The sequence below is a fragment of the Emydura macquarii genome, unplaced genomic scaffold (genome assembly GCF_026122565.2).
Source record: "Emydura macquarii macquarii isolate MOO-44397 ecotype Brisbane River unplaced genomic scaffold, CSIRO-AGI_Emac_v2 contig_3220, whole genome shotgun sequence".
Lineage (NCBI taxonomy): Eukaryota > Metazoa > Chordata > Testudines > Chelidae > Emydura > Emydura macquarii.
In genome coordinates, this window is record NW_027133357.1 from 2,832,235 (window position 1) to 2,851,044 (window position 18,810).

At 55.6% G+C, this 18,810-nt stretch overlaps 1 protein-coding gene across 1 annotated transcript in view; it reads left to right on the forward strand.

Annotated features, from left to right (window-relative positions):
- Positions 1-657: 657 nt before the first annotated feature.
- NAV1 (neuron navigator 1) overlaps positions 658-18,810 on the forward strand; it is a 255,063-nt gene continuing 236,910 nt past the window's right edge. The window contains exon 1 of the mRNA XM_067531847.1: positions 658-712. The gene's annotated coding sequence lies outside the window, so the exon portion shown is untranslated. The remainder of the gene's footprint in view (positions 713-18,810) is intronic.

Sequence of the window (18,810 nt, forward strand, 5' to 3'; positions counted from 1 at the left end):
GACTTCCTGGCTGCTCTGGCCCGGGTCCCGTGAACTATGACACACACCCTGCTCTGAAAGACAATTGGCGGGGTTGCCCTTAACTGAAGGAAGCTAAGAACTGAAGGGGTTTCCTGCCTGCTCCGGACAGAGCCGGGAGCAACGGCTTGGCAGGATCAGCGCCTGCGACGGCTCTGTCAGGAGGCAGGCCTGGGAAGGAAAGGGTTAGCGAGAGCTGGGCCAGAGCTCTGCAATGAGAGAGTCTGGCAACCAGTAGGGATGCCTCCGCCCACATCGACGTGTGGGGTAAACTGGCACTGAGAAAGCATCATCGGAAACCGCGCGCCCGTGTGTCTGTGTGTGTGTGTGTGTGTGTGTGTGTGTGTGTGTGGCGTCACAACAGCCGCCTGGCACCCTCCCTTCAGCCAGCAGCATAAAGAGCTGGCGTGTGCCTGAGGGGCGCGGGCCCACGTGACTCCCCCTCCCCGCCGACGGACGGTCTCGGGGGACAGACACTTTGTTCAGGATGCTGCTGCTGTTCCCATTGTGAAGTGAAAGGCAAAGCCGGCAGTTGCTTTAGTCACCAGCTGGAGCCGAGAGGCTGGGAGCCTCCATGCCGGCGGGGGGCTGGCAGCGAGACGGGGGGCCCCGGGAGGAACTCGCAGGGGGAGCTGACGATGAACGGCCGTCTCCGGGGGGCGTGAGGGTGAGGCGGTGACCGGGGCGTCGCACGGTGAGTGCTGCGGCTCGGGCTGCCGTTTGAAGCCAGGGGGGCTGCGGGGGTTTGATTTCCCCACTGCCAGTCTGGCGGCGCTGGTGCCCAGTGGGGCGAGCGGGGGGGGAGGAGATCCCGAAGGGATGTCAGGCGGGTCGGGGGAAGCCCCTGCAGCCTGGGTTTATAGCTGCCTGGAGATGACGGGGGAGGAGCTCTCTGCTGTACGGCATGTTCCTGCTGGCGCTGCCCTCGGTGCTATCCCATGCCCACACCTTGCCCCTCCGGCAGACGGGGTGGCCCACCGGGGAGCTGTTCTCAGCAAGGAAGCCCTGTGGCGAAAGGCCCGGGGCCAGCCTGCTCCCAGGGGCTGCAGTTTGAATCCGGCGGAGCTCCACTGGAGCCGCCTGGGTGTGCCCGGGTGTCGGTGGGGGTAGGGTCGTATTGGGTGACTGCCCAGACCCACCGAGAGCCCCCGCGTGCCCTGACGCACAGCCAGCTGCATGGTCCTGTCACCGCGCGGAGCAGGCCCTGGGGCCCACACCGCTCATCTCCCCCCCGCTTTGACCTGGCACCTCTCGTCTGCCTTCCCCGGGAGGCCGTGGGGGCCAAGTGACCTTGCCCGAGGCGCGTGCTGTGTCTGGGACGCGGGGATCAGCAGACCCGGGGTGAACACGAGACGGGAACTGAGCAGTGAGAAACTTCCCAAGCCCTGCGGCTTCCAGCCTGGTGCTATGGAGGCACCTCTCTCCGGGCAGGGCCTTTCCTGAGCTCCGACAGACAGGGTGTGGCATGGGGGGGGGGCAGCCCCACCGCCTGGCTTGCTCTGGAGGTTCCCAGTGTTACTATGCGACTCTACAGTGTGTGTTCCCGACTGGGCCAGTCATGTTCCTGGTACACCACAGGGGATACGTCATATGCTGGGAAGTTAGCCTAGCAGGCAGAGGAGGGGATTTTCACTGGGGGAAGTGGGAACTGGACTCAATAGGTGGCGTTCTTAGTCCTGGGAAGCTGAGACAGATTGGAGGGCAGAGCTAATGCCGGTCACCGTGGAGGGCGTGTGCTATAGCAGGAGACTGGGAGGGGCAGGACTCCTGGGTTCTGCCTCTCACCTGCTCTGTGACCTTGGTCAAGTCACGTAGGCAACAATTGTTAATGATAAATGATTTGTCTTAGACTTGCAAGCAAAGGCTGGTATCAGGGCCCCATCGTGCTGGGCGCTGCACAGAGTGAGAGATGGTCCCTGCCCCAAAGAGCTCACAATGCAAATAGATAAAGACAGGCAAGAGGAAACTGAGGCACAGCAGCGGCAGTGACTCGCACACGATCGCAGCAGAAAAGGTCCCCGCTCTCCCAACTCCCCACTCAGCACCCTAGCCGCCAGTTGATGTTTCCTCTCCGAAGGTGTTGCAGGTTGGCTACGCAGAAATGGAGGCACCCAGAATCACTGGCCATGTCTGAAAATGTCGGCCCAAGCCTTTCCCTGCCCAATTTCCCCATCTGTAAAATGCAGGCCCGGGTATCGGGCATGCCCTCCTGCCAGAAGGGGGCGGGAGATTCAGCGCCTGCGTGTTTGCAAAACGCGGGTGAAAAGTGCTGCCAAGGTGCAGCCTTTTCCCGCTCACTGAGAGGCCAGCCGTGGGTGGGCACCCGCTCTGCTCAGGGTGCCCTTTGCTGCCCATCCGGCACTCGATCCATATCACCGCTGCAGTGGTTTGCTCGTCACGCGTCTGCAGACGTTAATGGCTGGGGACGTTGCCATTGGTTTGGTGCCGTTTGTCCCCAGCCCACCCATGCTTACCAAGGCTAGGTGCTTCGTTCGTGATGTATCTCTGGCACCCCTAGGGCATTTGGATGGGGAGGTTTAGTCTGCGCCAGGCATCACCCTGAGATCCCAGGCAGGGCCTGTGGGCCAAGCATCCTGTAAGTTCTAGATGTGGGATTATTAACGCCCTGGCATGCCTGATGATGCAGACGTGGAGTACCAGGGGTGCTCAGACCTTCTGATGCGGATCTCATTGAAATGCAGAAATTGTCTGTCTGCTGGATGCCTCCCCCTTCCATTCACCTCTGGGGCAGGTACAGCGATTGCATGTGGCTAAGGAACAGCAGGAAAGGGGCGTGTGGGCTTTAGCTTCCTTTAATGCCATCTTGCTTTAAACATGGAGTTCCCGGCACGGACCCCCAATGAGCAGGGGCCAGAATGTCAGTAGCAATCTGCGCCTCTCTTGCACTGGACAGTACAGAGCTTGACAATGCCCTGGGGTGCTGCTGGCTGAGACCACCGCCCCCGCAAACAACCTAACCACATCACCCATTCAACCCCAGGCGTGTCATTTCCTGCCCTGTAACGCCTCTGCAGTGACTCTCTCCGCCCAGGACCTTGCCTGGCCTCAACCAGGAGCACATCCTTCCTCCTGCTGCTGGCCTGCTGGGTTAACAGGCCGCTATCCATGTCAGAAGGGCGCTTTTTATGTCATTTCCCTGCCGCCCACATTTGCCCTTACGCCCCACCCTGTGTTGGGATGTGGTCCATATTATCACCCCCCATCTTACAGCGGGGGAAACTGAGGCCCGAAATCATCCTCCATCCCCCAGCTGGGCTCCCTACAGGGAATCCCGGCTGCTCCTGGTGTGTCACTTTGGGTGATCTCAGAGATGCTGACTGGTGGGGAGCTGCTGTTTCTGGGTGTACTGGGAATGGTTCTCTCAGCTTACAGCACTCTGATGGGCTGAGTCATTTCCCAGAACGCTGAGTAACTGGATACACTATGGGGGACGACACCGGAGCCGGCTGACCACAGAGCCTCTCAATGAAGGGAAAGCAGCTTGTTGGCCTGCACCGAGATCCCCCAGCCCCCCGAAGTCGTGCCCAGCCCTGGGATCTGCAGGAGCAGCATGTGGCGGTTTTGTGTTTTGCAAGATCTGCAGAGACCAGCTTCCGTCTGTGGGCCACTGGCTAGAGCCCAGGAGGTGGAGACCCTGGGCTCCGCTTCCAGCAGTCCTGCTGGGATGTCGGCTGCCTGCCTGGCTGACACACTGGGCAGCAGGAGCAGAGGGTGCCAGGGCAGGAGGTCAGGCAGAAAGTCACAGCAAAGGGTGATCGTAGGTTACAAGGCATCCCAGATTCCCCTCCAGAGGCCCAGCTGAGCAGGGCTAGAGCGACAGACCTTTAGCCAGATTGCTGGGGGGGGGGGAGAGCAGGCCTCTGAGCCGCTGGGATCAGCACTGCCGTGAAGATGCCAAGGTGCCTAGAGGGCAAGGGTCTGTCCTGCCTTCTGCAGAACTCATTCTGGGCCCTTGGAGGCCTCCAGTCTCTGCTCATGATTCGGCCAGAAGAGGCTCTGGACTGAGCCAGCAGCTCAGCTCCCCCGCCCCGCCCGCTTTGCCAGTTGGGGCCTGCGGTGCGTTCCGGCTGCATCTCGCCACAGCGGGGCGACCCACGAGTGGGAGGAGTGCAGGGGCGCAGTTGGAGAGTTGGGGGGCAGGAAGCATGGGCGTGTGGCAAATGCAACGGCCTGGCGGCAGGGCAGGCGTGGGTTCTATTCATGGCTTGTGCCCTGGAATGCAGTGGGCTGTGTTCTGGTGCCACAGCCTGCCTGAGATGGAGACTTTCCTTGGTTGGTCTAGGCTCGGCCTGGCCTTTATTTTTAGGCCTGGTTCTCTGTAAACTTTACTAGGAGAGCAGGTCGGACCCGGAACACAGGCCTGGCCAGACCAGGGGCCATCTAGCCTGGTATCCTAGCTCTGACAATGCCCAGCACCAGCTGTTTCAGAGGAAGCTGCAAGGCCCCCCAAGGGGACAATTATGGAACAGCCTGCTCAGAGAGGAGTTTCTTCCTGACCCTGTCAGTTAGAGGGTGGCTCAGGCCCTGAAGCAGGAGGGTTATAGTCCTATTTTTTAACCCATAATGTAGGGGGGGCTGTTCTCATTATCAATCCCTCTTTGATTCCTGCAGAGTTCTTGGCCTCAGTGGTATCCAGTGGCAGTGAATTCCACAAGTCAGTTATGCACCATCTGAAATAAATAGTGCCTGCAGAGGTGCATGGCCCTGGAGAGGGCAGGAACCATGGAGTCCCTGCCCCATAGAGCTTACAGGCCATGAGAACAACAGGAGGTGAAGATAGGACAGGTGGGGGAGGCGATGGGGCAGGACAAGGACAGAGGCACACAGCTCACATGGTCATTTGAGAGGCCAGCCCTGTTCCTGAACAGCTGCAGGAGTTCAGTGCTGTGTGGAAATGGCCAGAATTGCTCAGGCGCCTGGAAAACGTGGCGTAAAGGAGGGGAAGGGTATCAAGAAGGGATGGGGGTGCAAAGGGGGGCTGAAAAAGGATGTGCAGGAGGCAGCAGGGGCAGGAAGGAAAGGCAGGATGTGGTGGGATCTCGCGTGGGCTGCTGGTGGCAGGGGACCAGCCAGTGGGATGGGTCTGGCCACGCAAGGGCCACTCGGGAGCTTGTGAAGGTGGGTGGGGCTGTATGGGGGGACTGGAGCAGGAGGGATACCTGGAAATAGAGGAGGAGGACCCAGAGCTCAAGCAGAAGGGACAATCTACCCCTGGTGTGACCCTGCTGAAATCCCCAGCGTTCCCCAGGGGTGAATGGGGCCCACGGGCATATGAGTGCGCTTTAGATGGCTTCTGTCACCCTGATGCTGCACGCTGACACAGCCAGCTGATTCCTGGCCTCTGCCGATCTCAGTGCTGCGTCAGGGAGCAGCTGTGCCTGGCTAACCAGGCCTGCCCGGGGGGACTCCAGCAGCCCAGGACAAAAGCAGCATTTAGCTGGGTCAGCATGGCTAATTCTGGCCTGGCCGGGTCAGAGGAGCAGGCCCCAGTCGCTGAGAGACGGGTTATAAATAACCTGCTGAGATGCAAGGTTTTTCCTGCTTCAGCCCTGCGCTGCAGCCCAGCGAACAGGAAAAAGGTATTTCCGGCCACAGTTTGAGGCTGTGAGTGCAAGGCCAGATGGGACCCGGCGAGAGAAGGGAGTAGGTGACAGACACAGCAGCATCTGTTGCTGGGGGGACATCCGATCCTCACCCATTTTGGCGCCCAGCTCTGGGGAGGGCTCTTTTAAAGCAGGAGCAACAGCTTGTTGGCCCATCCCCTGGGGAAGGTGGGGAAGTGAAGGGCTGGAACCAGCCAGATTTTCCCCGGCCCCTTCCACAGCCTGTGCCGTTCTCCCTGTCCCACCCCAGCGCCTCGGGGTGCTGGGTCTGCGCTGCGATTCGTCCCTGCGCTGCGTGTCAGCCACACAGAAGCTCGCCCTGCAGTTGCTGTGTCACTTGCCTTGAGATGGGAGTTGCCGGCGCTTTGGTTCCCAGGTCAAAGGAGCTGGGCGGTTCCGCTGCGAATCCCGCCAGCGCTCCTGCAAGTTCTCCGCCAGCCTCTCGCCCCCTCTCTGCCAGCCTCTCACCCCCTGTCCGCCAGCCTCTCACCCCACTGCCACAGCGCTATGATCACCGGGGCAGGGGCACCAACTACCCACTTTCTCTGCTGCTGGAAGCACACTGTGTCCTAAACTTGACCTGCTTCGTGGGATCTTTGTGGTACAAGAGACCCAGACAGGGACACCGGAGCTGCAGAGATGGACAGCGCCGCCATGCGCTTGCTCCTTCCCCACCAGGGGCTAAGCACCCTGCCTCTGCAGCGCTCAGGGACAAGTAGTGGTTTGCGGTGCTAACAGCCCCTGGACCAACCCACCGGCCTCATTGTCAGAGCAGGCCTGGATGGCAGAGCAGTAATAAATCCAGCTGCACTCGCGCTGATATCCCTGGGAGAGCCAAACCCGTACTGGGAGCAGTGGGAGATTTCCCAGACAGCAGTGCAGCTGGCACACAAAGAGCTAATGGATCCCACATTAGCAGGAGGAAGAAACACAAGCTCCCTGCTGATTTGCTCAGTGTAACACAAGAACTAAGAGCCAGTCAGTATCCCAGAATGCCGAGGGTGGGAGAGGGGCCTCAGCGTACCAGAAGGGAATCCCCTTCCAGGGAAACTGCAAGAGGAATTGCCCTGATTAAAAATCCTAGAGCGTTGCACAGGAAGAGTGCCAATGGCTCTGTGCGCTGAGCCAGGAGTGGCCAGGGCTCTTGTATTTTCCATAGGGGTTAGCAATGAAAAAGGCCTGTAAGTTCCAGCCTGGCCATTCCCCAGGGCTCAGGGCAGGACAGTTTCCTAGTGCTTGGTTCTGTCTTGTTTGAAATAGCCCCAGTAAGTTATAGGCTCCTGCCTCTTCCCCCAGGATGGCCATTCCGAGGCCAGATGGCTCACGGGGGCTTGGCTGGAGTGTGATGGAGCCACAACCTCTGAGATCTGTTTCAGGGGGAAGCGTAGTATGGGATTTACAGTGCATGGACCCAGGAGCTAGGGGGCCCGATGACCCTCTTGCACCGGGATAAAAAATTAGGAGCAGCCCCTGGATTTCCCAGGCCCAAGCTGCTGGGAAGTCCTGCCAGGCACTGATAAGGAATTGACGAATGAAACATCCTAGGGTTGGACTCCATCTCCCCCAGCGGCGTGGCGGGGAGGGTCAGTATGTTGTGTCTATCTGGCCATGCGCCTCCCACCGGAGCAGCAGGGCCACAGATGGAGAATCTGCACCAGCAGGCAACAGCCTGTCTATCTGCACTGAAGAGGCATTGGCGGGAACAAAGCCAGCACAGGGGCCTGGGAAATGGCTGCTCCAGCTATTTATTTGCATTCGTTAGGTATGGATATTAAGGAGGGCGGAATCGGAACCAGCCAAGCCTTTGTTTGTATTTCGGGTGCAATTTCCTGGCTCGCCCAGTAGAAGGAGCTGGTATCTCACTGAAACTCAAGGCTGGGCCTTTTCCTTTGGTTACAACACCTCACTCAAGGTGCCCTGTGTGTCCACAAAGCTTGGACCAGAGAGCGATGGAGCCAGCTGCAGGGCAACTCCCTCTGCATTGGAGGAATTGGAACCCAGTGCGTTGAAGGGTTTGGGAGCCAGAGCGTTTATTAATGGATTTGCTCTAAAAACCTGGGCAGCTATCCTGAGTCGGCCCAGCCAGAAGGGGAAGCAGCAGCATCTCAGTAACTAAGTAATTTATCCTGTAGCCCACTTTCCCCTGCCTGTGTCTATCTAGCTGGGCTCCTGTACCAGAGCCCATCACCTTAGTATTGGAGCACAGGGGATTGTGGCCTGGCTGGGAACAGATCCCAGCATTCAGAGGTGCTGGGCTGGACTCTCCCTCAGTTCCATAGGGCAGGCGTGGAGCAGGCGTGTGAGAGAGGAAGAGTGTCCTGTGGCTGCTACCCACCCCCAGACTGGTGGGACAGCCCCAAACTCCAGGCCTGCCTGGAGCCCTGGCTGGGCTGGGACAACGTGGTGTGGCAGCATGCATGGTCCAGGTCGCCGTGCCGTCTCCATGGCGACTCAGCGTTGCCGCCTGGCTCTCTGTCCCACGGCACACTCTGGACCCTTGTGCAACCACCACCCCTTCAGCTGGCCCCAGAACGCCTCTTTCTGGTGCCCCAGCTGGGGTAGAAGGGCCAAGTGCCCCAACATCCCCTCCCTGGCCAGTGTCCTTCCACCTGCAGCACACAAATCTAACAATGAACGTGCATTCCCCTCCAAACACCAGTTTGTAATTGGCTGGGTGCGTTATAGACTGTTCCTTGACCTCCCCAGAGCACCAGTGGCTGAGATGGGATCTCGTTATGGGCTCGATGGGCCATTTGATTTCGGTTAAACAGACTTGCCCTGGTATGTGCATTAGGAAACAGTCAAAAGAGTCAGGGTCTCAGAGACCAGTTGAGATCGAGTCTGGGTGGCCCAAAGGAGCGTTTAGTGGGCCCAGCCTGGTGGAACAAGACCCAGGAAGGCAAGCAGAGAGGCTTATGCTCTTGAAGCTGAAACTCATGCTGTGGCATCCTGTAAAGTTTTGGCACCTGGCAATTTTGGCTGGTTTGTGTGGGGAGAACTTGTAGGCAGCCGCTGCAGATAAGAATGATTCTTGGTCAGAGATTCAGGCAGTACAGACCTGCTCAACTTCTTCTAAACTGAACTGCGTCCCATCTGGCAATATGCATTTCTCCACAATCGAACTTGGGGTTAGAAAAACACACTGAGCAAGATCTTCTGCAGTGGCACCCCCTGGTGACTCCTGCCCATGTAATGGCTACGCGTCCAGAAGTCAGGATACTGATTTGAAATGTTAGGTCTGAAAGATCCGGCTGGAAATTTCCCATGGTGATTAGGTGCTGTGGTGAGATTTCCAGCACGTCTTGCTTTGCGTGGGCTGGAAATCCCACAGGCAGAGTCTCTATCACAGAGAATATTGGACAAAGGCCTGATGTTGCATCCACCGGAGCCAATGTGCATTGTGCCAGTGATTTTAAAGGAACACAGTCAGGCCGCAAAGCAGGTAGTAAGGAGCCAGCAAGAATTTAAAATGCAGTAGAACAGTGAAGGGGACTGGGCAGGGCTGGGCCCAGGGTTGGAGCGAGTTTGTGGCTGAGGCCTGCGTGGGTTCATGTTTTATTCAGTTCATTTCATCCCATGGTGAGGCGGACACTGCCTGTGGTTGGTTGGGGGGGAATAGATGCTCTAAGCAGATGCTGGCTGGTGTGGAAAGGTGTCGTTGGATGAGCTGGGTGAATAACTGTCACCGTTTATCCGTCAAACGTGATGTCCCCATCCACATTGCTGCTCCTGTGACTTGTCCCCAGCTCAGCGCTTTGGCGGATCCATCAGGAGCAGTTCGCTCAGTGGCTGGCCGGACGAGGGGATGCATTTACTGCAACCCTAGTCTTTGCCCTCCCGTGAGGAATCAGGCTGCAAGCTGGCCTGCGGGGAGGGGCTGTCAGGCAGAGGGGAATTGGTCCTAGGTTGGCATCACAGCTGGGCTTCCTCCCCTACTCCTCGCTACACATCAACAGGAACCAGCATCAGCCTGCAGTGACTCTAACCCATTGGGCCCGGGGGTTCCTGTGCCCCTGAGCAATGCCCTATGTGGACACTTAGGCCCATTAGGCGCTAGGCACCTAAATACCTTGGACGATCTGGGCCTTACGCCTGCTTTCACTTCCTGACACAGGCTGACATGAGAGACTGTGCGGCCCAGTGGCAGCATCTAGCCCTTTGTGCTGGAGAGATAACACCCTCCATGGGGGAGCACGGGAGAGACCTGATTAGGATCTGTTATCAGGTGACAGCTGGGAAAATGTGGTCTGTCCCACCCTCCTGGCAGCCCTTCCCCTTCCTGCCCTGAGCAGCTGGGAAAGCAATCAGTGGTGGGAAAGCACCCCTAGGGATAGGGTGTGTTTAGGTTCCCTTTATTCATGGGCCCAATCAAATAATTAAGAGAACAGCTTATTTTCAATGCCATGAGAAACCCTGGGGTTAAATTCAAAAACAGCCCAGCCCTGCTCTGGAGGCTTCCTGGGAAATGGCTGGGCCCCAGGCTTCCCCTACACGAGCGAGCACATGCTAACATCTTCACGTCCCTGTCTACACTGGAAGTTGGGACAGAGTTAGCTAACGCGGTCTAACCAGTCCAGGCAAAGCCTAGGGGACAGAGTGCAGGGAAACTGCAGCCCCTGTGCTGGAAAAAACATCTCTGGAGCATCCAATTCGCATTTGCAAAGGTATTAGCAAACTTAAGTCAACTGGCAATCCGCTAACTCAAGTGAAAACAAGAGTGTGATGGGGTGTGTGTGTGTGTGTGCGTGCGTGTGCACGGATAAACTTTTCACTGGCCAGTTGAGGGTTAAGGAACTGCTGCTGCTCTGAGTTAGAGCAGCCGTGCTGTGTGTCCTATCCCACCTGGGGAGCAAGTCAGGCCTGGACGGAGGATGTGAAAAGGAGAGGCCCAGTTTAGCTGTTGGCTGTCCTTTGGGGGAGAGCAGATCTCAGCCTCTAGCTGACAGCGTGAGCTGCCTGCTTGGGAAAAGGAGGTTCTGATACTGCCTTGTTACTTGGGGGCTGTTAACAGAGGCTGGCCTGTGGGTGCTGGCCTAGGTCCTGCCGGAGGCTCTGAAGGAGGAGAGGCCTGCTATGTCCTTGTGTCCTGAGACTAGCAATAAAACTGCAAGCGTTGGTGACGTTGTATCCTAGCGGTAGACCATGCGTGTGCCCTGCCGGTGCTTTGTGAACACCTGTGGGTGCCTTACGACCCATTAACGGAAGTGGGAACAGGTGGTTCAGCTGGAATGCAGCCCATGGGGCTGGTGACCAGCTGATGGCTGGCCAGGGGCTGTGTGAGATGAGTTGCTGGCAGCTCAGCTGAGGTGTCTCAGAGAGACTGAGTTCCCGTGTTCCTTGTCTAGGGGTGACGGTTCCAGCCCAGGGCTAAGGCACAGGGCAGGCAGTAGCTTCAAAGTCCCAGACCCGTGCTTCGTTTCCTGTGCAGTACGTACAACAGCAGGGATTCCTGTCTGGCTCGCGGCCCCTCAGTGGAACCTTCCCGCCAAGGCTCTCGAAGCCCATTGCGCACGTTAACGAACTAACCTTCACATGCCTCGTGAGGTGGGTCAGTGTCATTCTCGTCATTAAACAGGGAAACTGAGGCACAGAGGGGCAGTCAGACTGCGAGTCACTGGCAGGCTGGAGAATAAAACCCCAACCTCCTCTCAGATCTTTGCTTGGACCACTAGACGATGCTGCTCCCCCTTCCCTCGGCCATTACCCCACGTGGCCCTAGGTGGCAGTAGAGCAACATGCATGTAATTGTACATGTCTGCTGCATGCACCCTGGCGTGTGCTATTCCTTATTGATGGAGGCAGAGTCCAGGGGGTGATAGCTGGGCTCCGGTGAGGGAGGGCTAGCCCAGGCAGATGCCTTGCTAGTGCTCGGTAAAGACCAGCTTAGGAAAAGTAAGAGGCAGCCCCGGAGGTGGTGCCCGTTTCTAAGGCGGGGCTGGCGCTGAGCGTTCGGGAACGCTGGTGCTGGGTCGAGCTGCTTGTTTGCACCAACCCAGAAGTACGGAGAGACCCCAGGCAGGTCTATTCTGAGTGCACTTCCAGCCAGGCAGAAGGGTTGAAAGGTTTGGGGGTGCTTTGAATAAGCACCCTGAAGCCCTGCATGCCTTTCCAAGCCACACCCAAACTCGGGGCCCTGCGAGCTCTCCCAGCGTCGGCCGGAGCTGTGGTCGAGATGGCAGCAGAATTGCCCACTGGAGCCCCACCCACATTAGAGGGGCCTGGTGTAGATCAGCCCAGCATCATTGGCTTCAAGAGAGCCATGCCGACTTCCAGAGCTGTGGAGCTGGAGAGAGCTGCCTGGTAGCGGCTCATTCTGTCATTGGCAGCGCTTGGAGCATGCCGGTTGTGTGCACCCCAGAGGAATTTATACCCTGCCGGGCTCCAATCCAATCTCCACCCAGCCCTGTGCCAGCCGACCCATCTTGCGCTGCATGTGATCCTGGGACAGCGGCTCTTGGTAGAGGCAGTTGTATCCGGACAGCTGAAAAGCGCAGGTTTTGGTGGCAGGCCGTGACGAAACGCCCAGCCTGGCCCCTGGGTTTGCAGAGTCTGGGTTTGGCGACGTTCAGGACGTGCTTCAGGGCCTGGTTCCTCGTTAGGTTTCTCTGGGGAGATTGAATAAGGCAGTGTGGAGGGGAAGGGAGAAATGCAGTTTGGAGGGTTTGGGAGACTCTGTTTGTTTTGGCCCATTGGGTTTATTAAATATCCCTGTCAATATTGTTCTATGCCGAGAGCTGCGGGCAGGTCCACTTATCTACAGGAATAAACACACACTGCTCATTTAGCTAATGAGTAAGGTAAAACATCAACATCAGCAACATCTCCTCAACCCCCTGAATCCATCTATGGGGACCCAGCACTCTTCAGTTGTTGGTGCTTCCCATAGCTGTATCTGTGTAGTCAGGAGACTGGGTTCTTTTCTCAGCTCACATATTAAGTCAAGGGAGCTGAGGTAAGTGATGGTACATCTGTGCCTCAGTTTCCCCATTTGTAGCATGGGGAAAACGCTCCTTGCCCCTCCCAACGGCCAAAGGTGATGCAGGCCATTGATGTTTTTGAATGAGAGATGCTAGCAAAACAGGATGTTCAATCCTAGATAGCACAGTGCCCAGCACGGTGGGGCCCTGATCTCCAATGCAATATCTTTAATGCTATCAATTAGCATAACCGTCAGACAAAGGCGAGTGAGAGATTGGATAGGAGGCACACGTAGCCAGACAGAATTGATCCCAGTCCCAGTTTTGGACCCCTCGGCATCTGTGCAGTGAGGCTCTGTATCAGAAATAAGTGGCTCCTTAAGCCTGCCATTCGGGGCGAACAACCGAGACCCTGCCCCAGGCCTCCAGATGCCCAGGACACACAGCCCATTGCTGTCGATTCTGACTGACCCCCAGCCCCTTCTGTCAGGGAGTGTCCCTCACGTGGCCGTTTGCCACCTAATGAGCTGGGCCCGTGGCGGGGAGTGGCAATGCCCTGGAGCCCTTGGCTTGCTCTCTGTAATCCTGGGCTATGACTGCAACCTGGGCTGAGTCATTTCCAGGGAGCCGGGGTGACCTCCCTTTGCTAGTGCAGCTCCGAGCTGGTGTCTGTTCACACCTGTGCATGTGAACCTCTCGTTCCTCTGGCCCCTGCAAATGAGAAGAGGGCACTGGTGCAGCTAGGGTAGAGGGGAGAAATAGGGTTTCTCGTGCTGTTTCATATGGGGTGGGGGGTTTTTTTTTGGCTACTTGTTGGTGAGAATCTATTAGCTCTTCCAAACTACGCAGGCTGGGTCAGTAACTGGGTAAGAGGCATCTTCAGAGATTTCTTAAGACCATTAGATCATCTCCTGTGCCTGCGTAGCACAGCTCCAAGAACTTCATCCAGTTCCCACTGTACTGAGCCCGATAAGCTGTGTTTGGCTAAAGCATCTCTGCCAGAAAGGCTCCCATCAGGATCTGAAGAGTCCAAGCGCTGGAGAATCCGCCATGTCCCTGGGTAGCTCTGTCCAATGGTTTATCGCCCGTCCGGTTAAACATTTGTGTTTTGTTTCTAAGCAGAATTTGTCTGGCTCTAGCTTTTAGCCACCAGTTCTTGTTCTGCTTTTCTCTCTTAAATGAAAGAGCCCTTCAATGCCAGGTATTTTCTCTCCACACAGGTACTTACATACCGCGATCAAGCCGCTTCTTGGTCGTCTTGATAAACTAAACAGATTGAGTCCCTTCAGCCTCTCACCACCTGGCAATTTCCCCCTGTCCTTAAATCCCTTTGTGTGGCTCTCTTCTGCTCTGGTACCAATCTGTGGGCTCCAGAACTGGATGCAGTGTTCGGTATCTGTCTCGCCTGTCTTGGCAACACCTCCCAAGCAATGGTGCCCTTCTTGGTGATTCTGTATGCAGCCAGCAGGGTAGCATTTTGGCACAACTGCACTCCTGAACCCCCCCCCACCACCACCACCACCACCACCACATGCACCCGTCAGCCCTCAGTGGGAGGTTCTTGATGGCACTTTTCCAAGAATCAGTGTGTTGACCTCAGTGGCCTGGACACATTGCCCCGGAGCAGCTTGCATGCCACGGGGACTGAAGGTGTGTTAGAAATGCCAGGTAACTCCTTGTGCCTGCCTAAATCCCCTCTGCAGTTAGAACTGGAGATGGTGGCAATTATTCTTCCTTTCTGACCTGCCTTGTGTGGTGTTGCTGTTCACAGTGGAGCTGCTGTTGCTCATCACCCCAGAGATGGTGGCATTTGAGTCCCGGGTGACGCCATTCCTGACTCTGAGGACAGTTCCCAAAGTGTATGGGGAGGCTGGAAGGGGCTATAGAAACATAAGCCCATCTGTTAACACCTGTCTGTGCTGTGTTAGGTGGCTTGCTCCCAATCTGTGCCATGTGATCCCAGCCCCTTGCCAAGCGGCACAGGGTTCCTGCGGCTCCCAGGAAGGAGGATGTTCTTGCAGTACAAGAACGTCGTAACAGAGCTGGGTGCTGCAAGGATCAGAGACGATCATGGTCTAGAACACACCCCTGGAGTCCTGTTCCTTGTGCTCTGAAAACCTCAGCCTGCTAACAGGGAAGGTCTCGATCAGTTCATCTAGGTGCTACTGGCAGTGGAGCCCTGATTGTCCCCTGGGGGTGGGCTGCTAGGGGGTAACTTCACACATGAACTGTACGCTGCAATGTCTCTGCTGTCCCTGCTTGGCTACTAAACACAGGGAGGGTCTCTGGAAAGCGGTGATTCGGCACTGACACATTTTGTTTGTCAGCGAGGGAAGCCTCAAGATCAGCTTCAAAGAGAATCTCTCTCCGACGCGTCCTCCTCCCCAGGAAGCTCAGCTGCTAATTTCAGGAATCTTGGAAACCATCGGTAGCATTTTGGTGCATCCAGGCAGTCTAATTCTGCTGCCAGATGGGCAAAGGAAGCCCAGGTCCCAAGCAGGTCACCTTGACTCCAGAGCCCTGTCTGCAGTGGCTCGCACATGTGAACGATTGCTAGAAATCAGATACCAGATGGAGTAGTGGAGACAGGCACTGTATGAGATCAGGCACAGAACCATGCTCGCCAGACCCAGGAAATAAACTTCAGTCTCCCATGACAGCCTGGGTCCAGCCTGGCAGGTGTGTGTGACCTTGGCCAGTGCTAGGAGATCCAAAGAGGCTAATGTCTGGGGAGAGGGGCAGATGTGGTTGAGCTGAATTTAGTCTAGGTCTTTGATGTGCAGCATGATGAATCCAGCCAGTCTGCAGCTTTCTGTGAGTTATGGAGGCTTCCAGCAATGGGGTGATCCCTGCTCAGACATAGGTCTTGACAGTTTATGAAGAAGCTGCCACGCTGAGGCATAGTTTCAAGCCCTGACTGCTAATGTTTCCCACAGTTCGTTTCCTGGGTGCTGTCCCTGAGATGCAAGCAGCAGAAGCCGTTGGAACCGAAATCCTGTTGGGGTTTTTATTTCTCCCCAGATTCATTCCAGGAAGGGGCAGTGTTTTTCTTTGGGGAGATGATTGGGTGGAAGAGAAGCTTCTGAGTGGATGTGAATGACGTCAAAGTGTGGTGCCATCCCAGAGTGTGAATATCTCGATAGGGAAATGCCAGATTGTCAATGTGTGGGGCTGAGACCATTCTCCAACCAACATTGCTCTCTGTAGAGCCAATCCTCAACCTTCCCCAAGCTCCTGAGAAAACATTGACGGATTCAATGCGTGCAGCTGCCCAGGGCTTCTACTAGCTTCTCTTCATTGCAGTGTGATGTCCCTGCATCTTAGCCCTGATTCCTGGCAGGATGGCCGTGTTTAATGCTAAAACTATGTTTCCAGCTTGTTTAGAGGTTTTGGGGGACAGGCCTCTTCTTCTCTCCCCCTCACACTTCATTTAAAGTAATGATTTATCGTTCCAGTGAAGATCAAGGGAATTGCTCAGATTACATTGCTGTGTATCCAAATGCCTGCCTGTTTATAGGGCCCTTCGTTAACTGCTTATAATGAACGTGGGCCTACCTTTCCATTGAAAGGCGGCCATGTGGGATGGTGGATGTGAGCACGAAGGGATAGGGCAGCTCTCTGAAGCGCCCCGGCAGTACCCAGGTAGAGTGGCTGTCATCATTAACCATGCGTGAAGAGGAATTATTTCATCAGTACCTCTGTGCCAGTACCAGAGGCCAGGAGCGAATTCAGCTGGCCGACCCCCTAGCGAAAGCCTTTGCTCTGGTTGCTTCCAGATGTACAAAGTGCTTTATTGGGAAATGCCACAACAAAGACAGTGGGGCAGGAACAGATTTACGAGTAGGAATTTTGCACAGCGGGTGGGAGACGTGCAGCTTTGTTCTTCTGCCACCAACATGCCAGAGCTGGAAAACGTGAACGGGCTGTTGGAATGGGCTCGTCTCACCAAAACAAACACGGGGGGTCCTTGCGTACAATAAGGAAACTGGCCGTTCCATTGGTGACTCACAGGCAGGGGCTCTCGGCTTTGCAATCATGGCAAGCTATGGACCAACCGGGCGTGGCCATGGCTCAGTTGGCATCTCTATGCTTTCAGTAGCCTTTGGCCCAACTGCCCACAGACAGAAGATGCCTGTAGCGTCACCCCTTAGTGAGCACAGAGCTGTTCTTGTAAATGCCACCATATTCCTAGTAGGTGGCAGCAGCTCTTAGAATAAGGAAACAATATAACACAAAGAGCGGCTGGTACACAGCAGAGGAGATCAGGCTATTATAGCTGGCAGCTGATGGTGGTATACGCTTTACTGAAGAGGTAGACGTTTGTGGCTTTAGTGCCTGGGGTTTAAACCATCACTTGGGTCATCAGGATGATCACACAAGCACAAATACAAGAAAACCCTTATGAGCCGCAGGTCCCAGCTAGCTATGCATTGGCATACAATGACAGCTTCATCATCCTTGGTGCCTAATTGCACATCTAAACATCATGTAAAGTATTTGCAATTGACTATCCTGATGTCTTGGAATGCCCTCCCTGTTCACCACAGGTAAAACCATTCTAGAGCAAATGAATTTTGCACAGAGTAGTTTCTTTGATTTGCTCTTTGGAATGTGTTTAACACTGAATGTTTACGGTAAAAGAGGTGACAACAGATTGACCTCTGGTGACCAAATACATGCAACAAAAAACAATGGAATACAAAAAAACCCAGAATGATGTATATTGCACCAAACAAACATACAGTAAAGATCACTGTGCGTTCCCTGCTGCTCCATTAATTATTAAACATGCGTTCAGACAACACATAGCTATTCTTAGAGACCTACATTCAAAAGTCTCACACGCAAACTAAATTTGGAAAGGAAGCCAAGGTAGTCTGTCTACATCTCGCTTGTCTTCATCATCTGTGGGAGCTGATAAGTAATGAGATAGAGAGAAGGTGTGTTTCCTTTGATCTATGGGATGGGAAAGGGCTGATTGAAATGCTAGTGTTGCAGAGGTCGAGATTTAACGAACAATCTGACATTAAAGGCAGAGAGGGGGTATTATAAGGAAATGCCATTAATGAGCCGAAATCTCTACTGGTGCAATGGCAGAGCTCAGCTCTCAAAGGATCTCTGCCAATTTATACCAGACTGGGAGGTAGGATCCCTGGATCTCCTGCCGAATTACTGTGTGCAAGTCTCTTCCTCTCTCTAAGCCTCCATTTCCAATTCTGCAGAGAGAGGCTCATAATGCTCCTCGGTGAAGTGCTTTGAGCTCTGGGGAGGGAGACGGACTCCGGGCACTAATGCGCAGGGAACGGGGCTGTGGGCATTGTTACAAGCACTAGTGGTTAGAAAACCCAGTGGCATTTTTGCACGTGGAGTTGAGTGGCTTGGTGGGGTGCCCCACAGCTGCCCTGCCTCTCCAGAGGTCAGTGATTGTGTTATGTGCTTTTTGTGCATGTGATTGCAGTCCCCCTTCCTGCAAGGAATCCACGTTCTGCAGCCAGAACAATTGCTGGACAGATCAACCTCACGGGGAGCTAGGAGAACTGCCCCTTCGCCTCCAGAAACTCAGGCCCTTCCCTCATGTGCTAAAGGCCCAGGGCGTTTTCTGGGCCTCGCTGTGGGCCCACTACCTAGAGGCAGCAGCTCTTGCACCTCCACAAAGCCGTGATCGTGCTGCATTTCCGCTCAGGGTGAGAGGCTTCCCCATAGAGATCACAAGGCAGAGAATGATTTTCCTCCTCTCCCTGGGCGTGAGGTGACTAAGAGGGAGCAAGGCCCAGAACGGTGTGTGCAGGTTATCCCTGGGTGTCCGTGGTCACTTCTGAGCTGGTTGCACTTTGTGATGGGAAGCGTGTGACTGCAGCTCTGAATGGCTGTGCCCACAATCGCTGCCATCTCCCCCACCCTCTTGGGTTTCCTCTTTCTCACCATCTGTGCTTCGGACTTCCTGTCACTTCCTTTCACATCAAGTGAAATCCGTGTTCTTTTCTCCTCCTCCTGGTTGCTGCTACGTGCCTGTCCCTCCCTGGTGGGGGACGTCCAGCACCGCAGACGCTCCTCGGCCTTGGCTTTCCAGGCTCTGGGAAGCGCTGGTCCGCCGAGGAATGGGAGAGGTGGTGTGGTAGGACGATGGGAGGTTAATCCTGTGAGCACAAGAAGGCAGTGCAGCAACACTAATTTACTGCCGACCCTGCGAGACGCCATCTGAGCTGTCCGTGCTTCTGGCTCCTTTGAAGTCCAGCCAGCGCTGTTGCTGA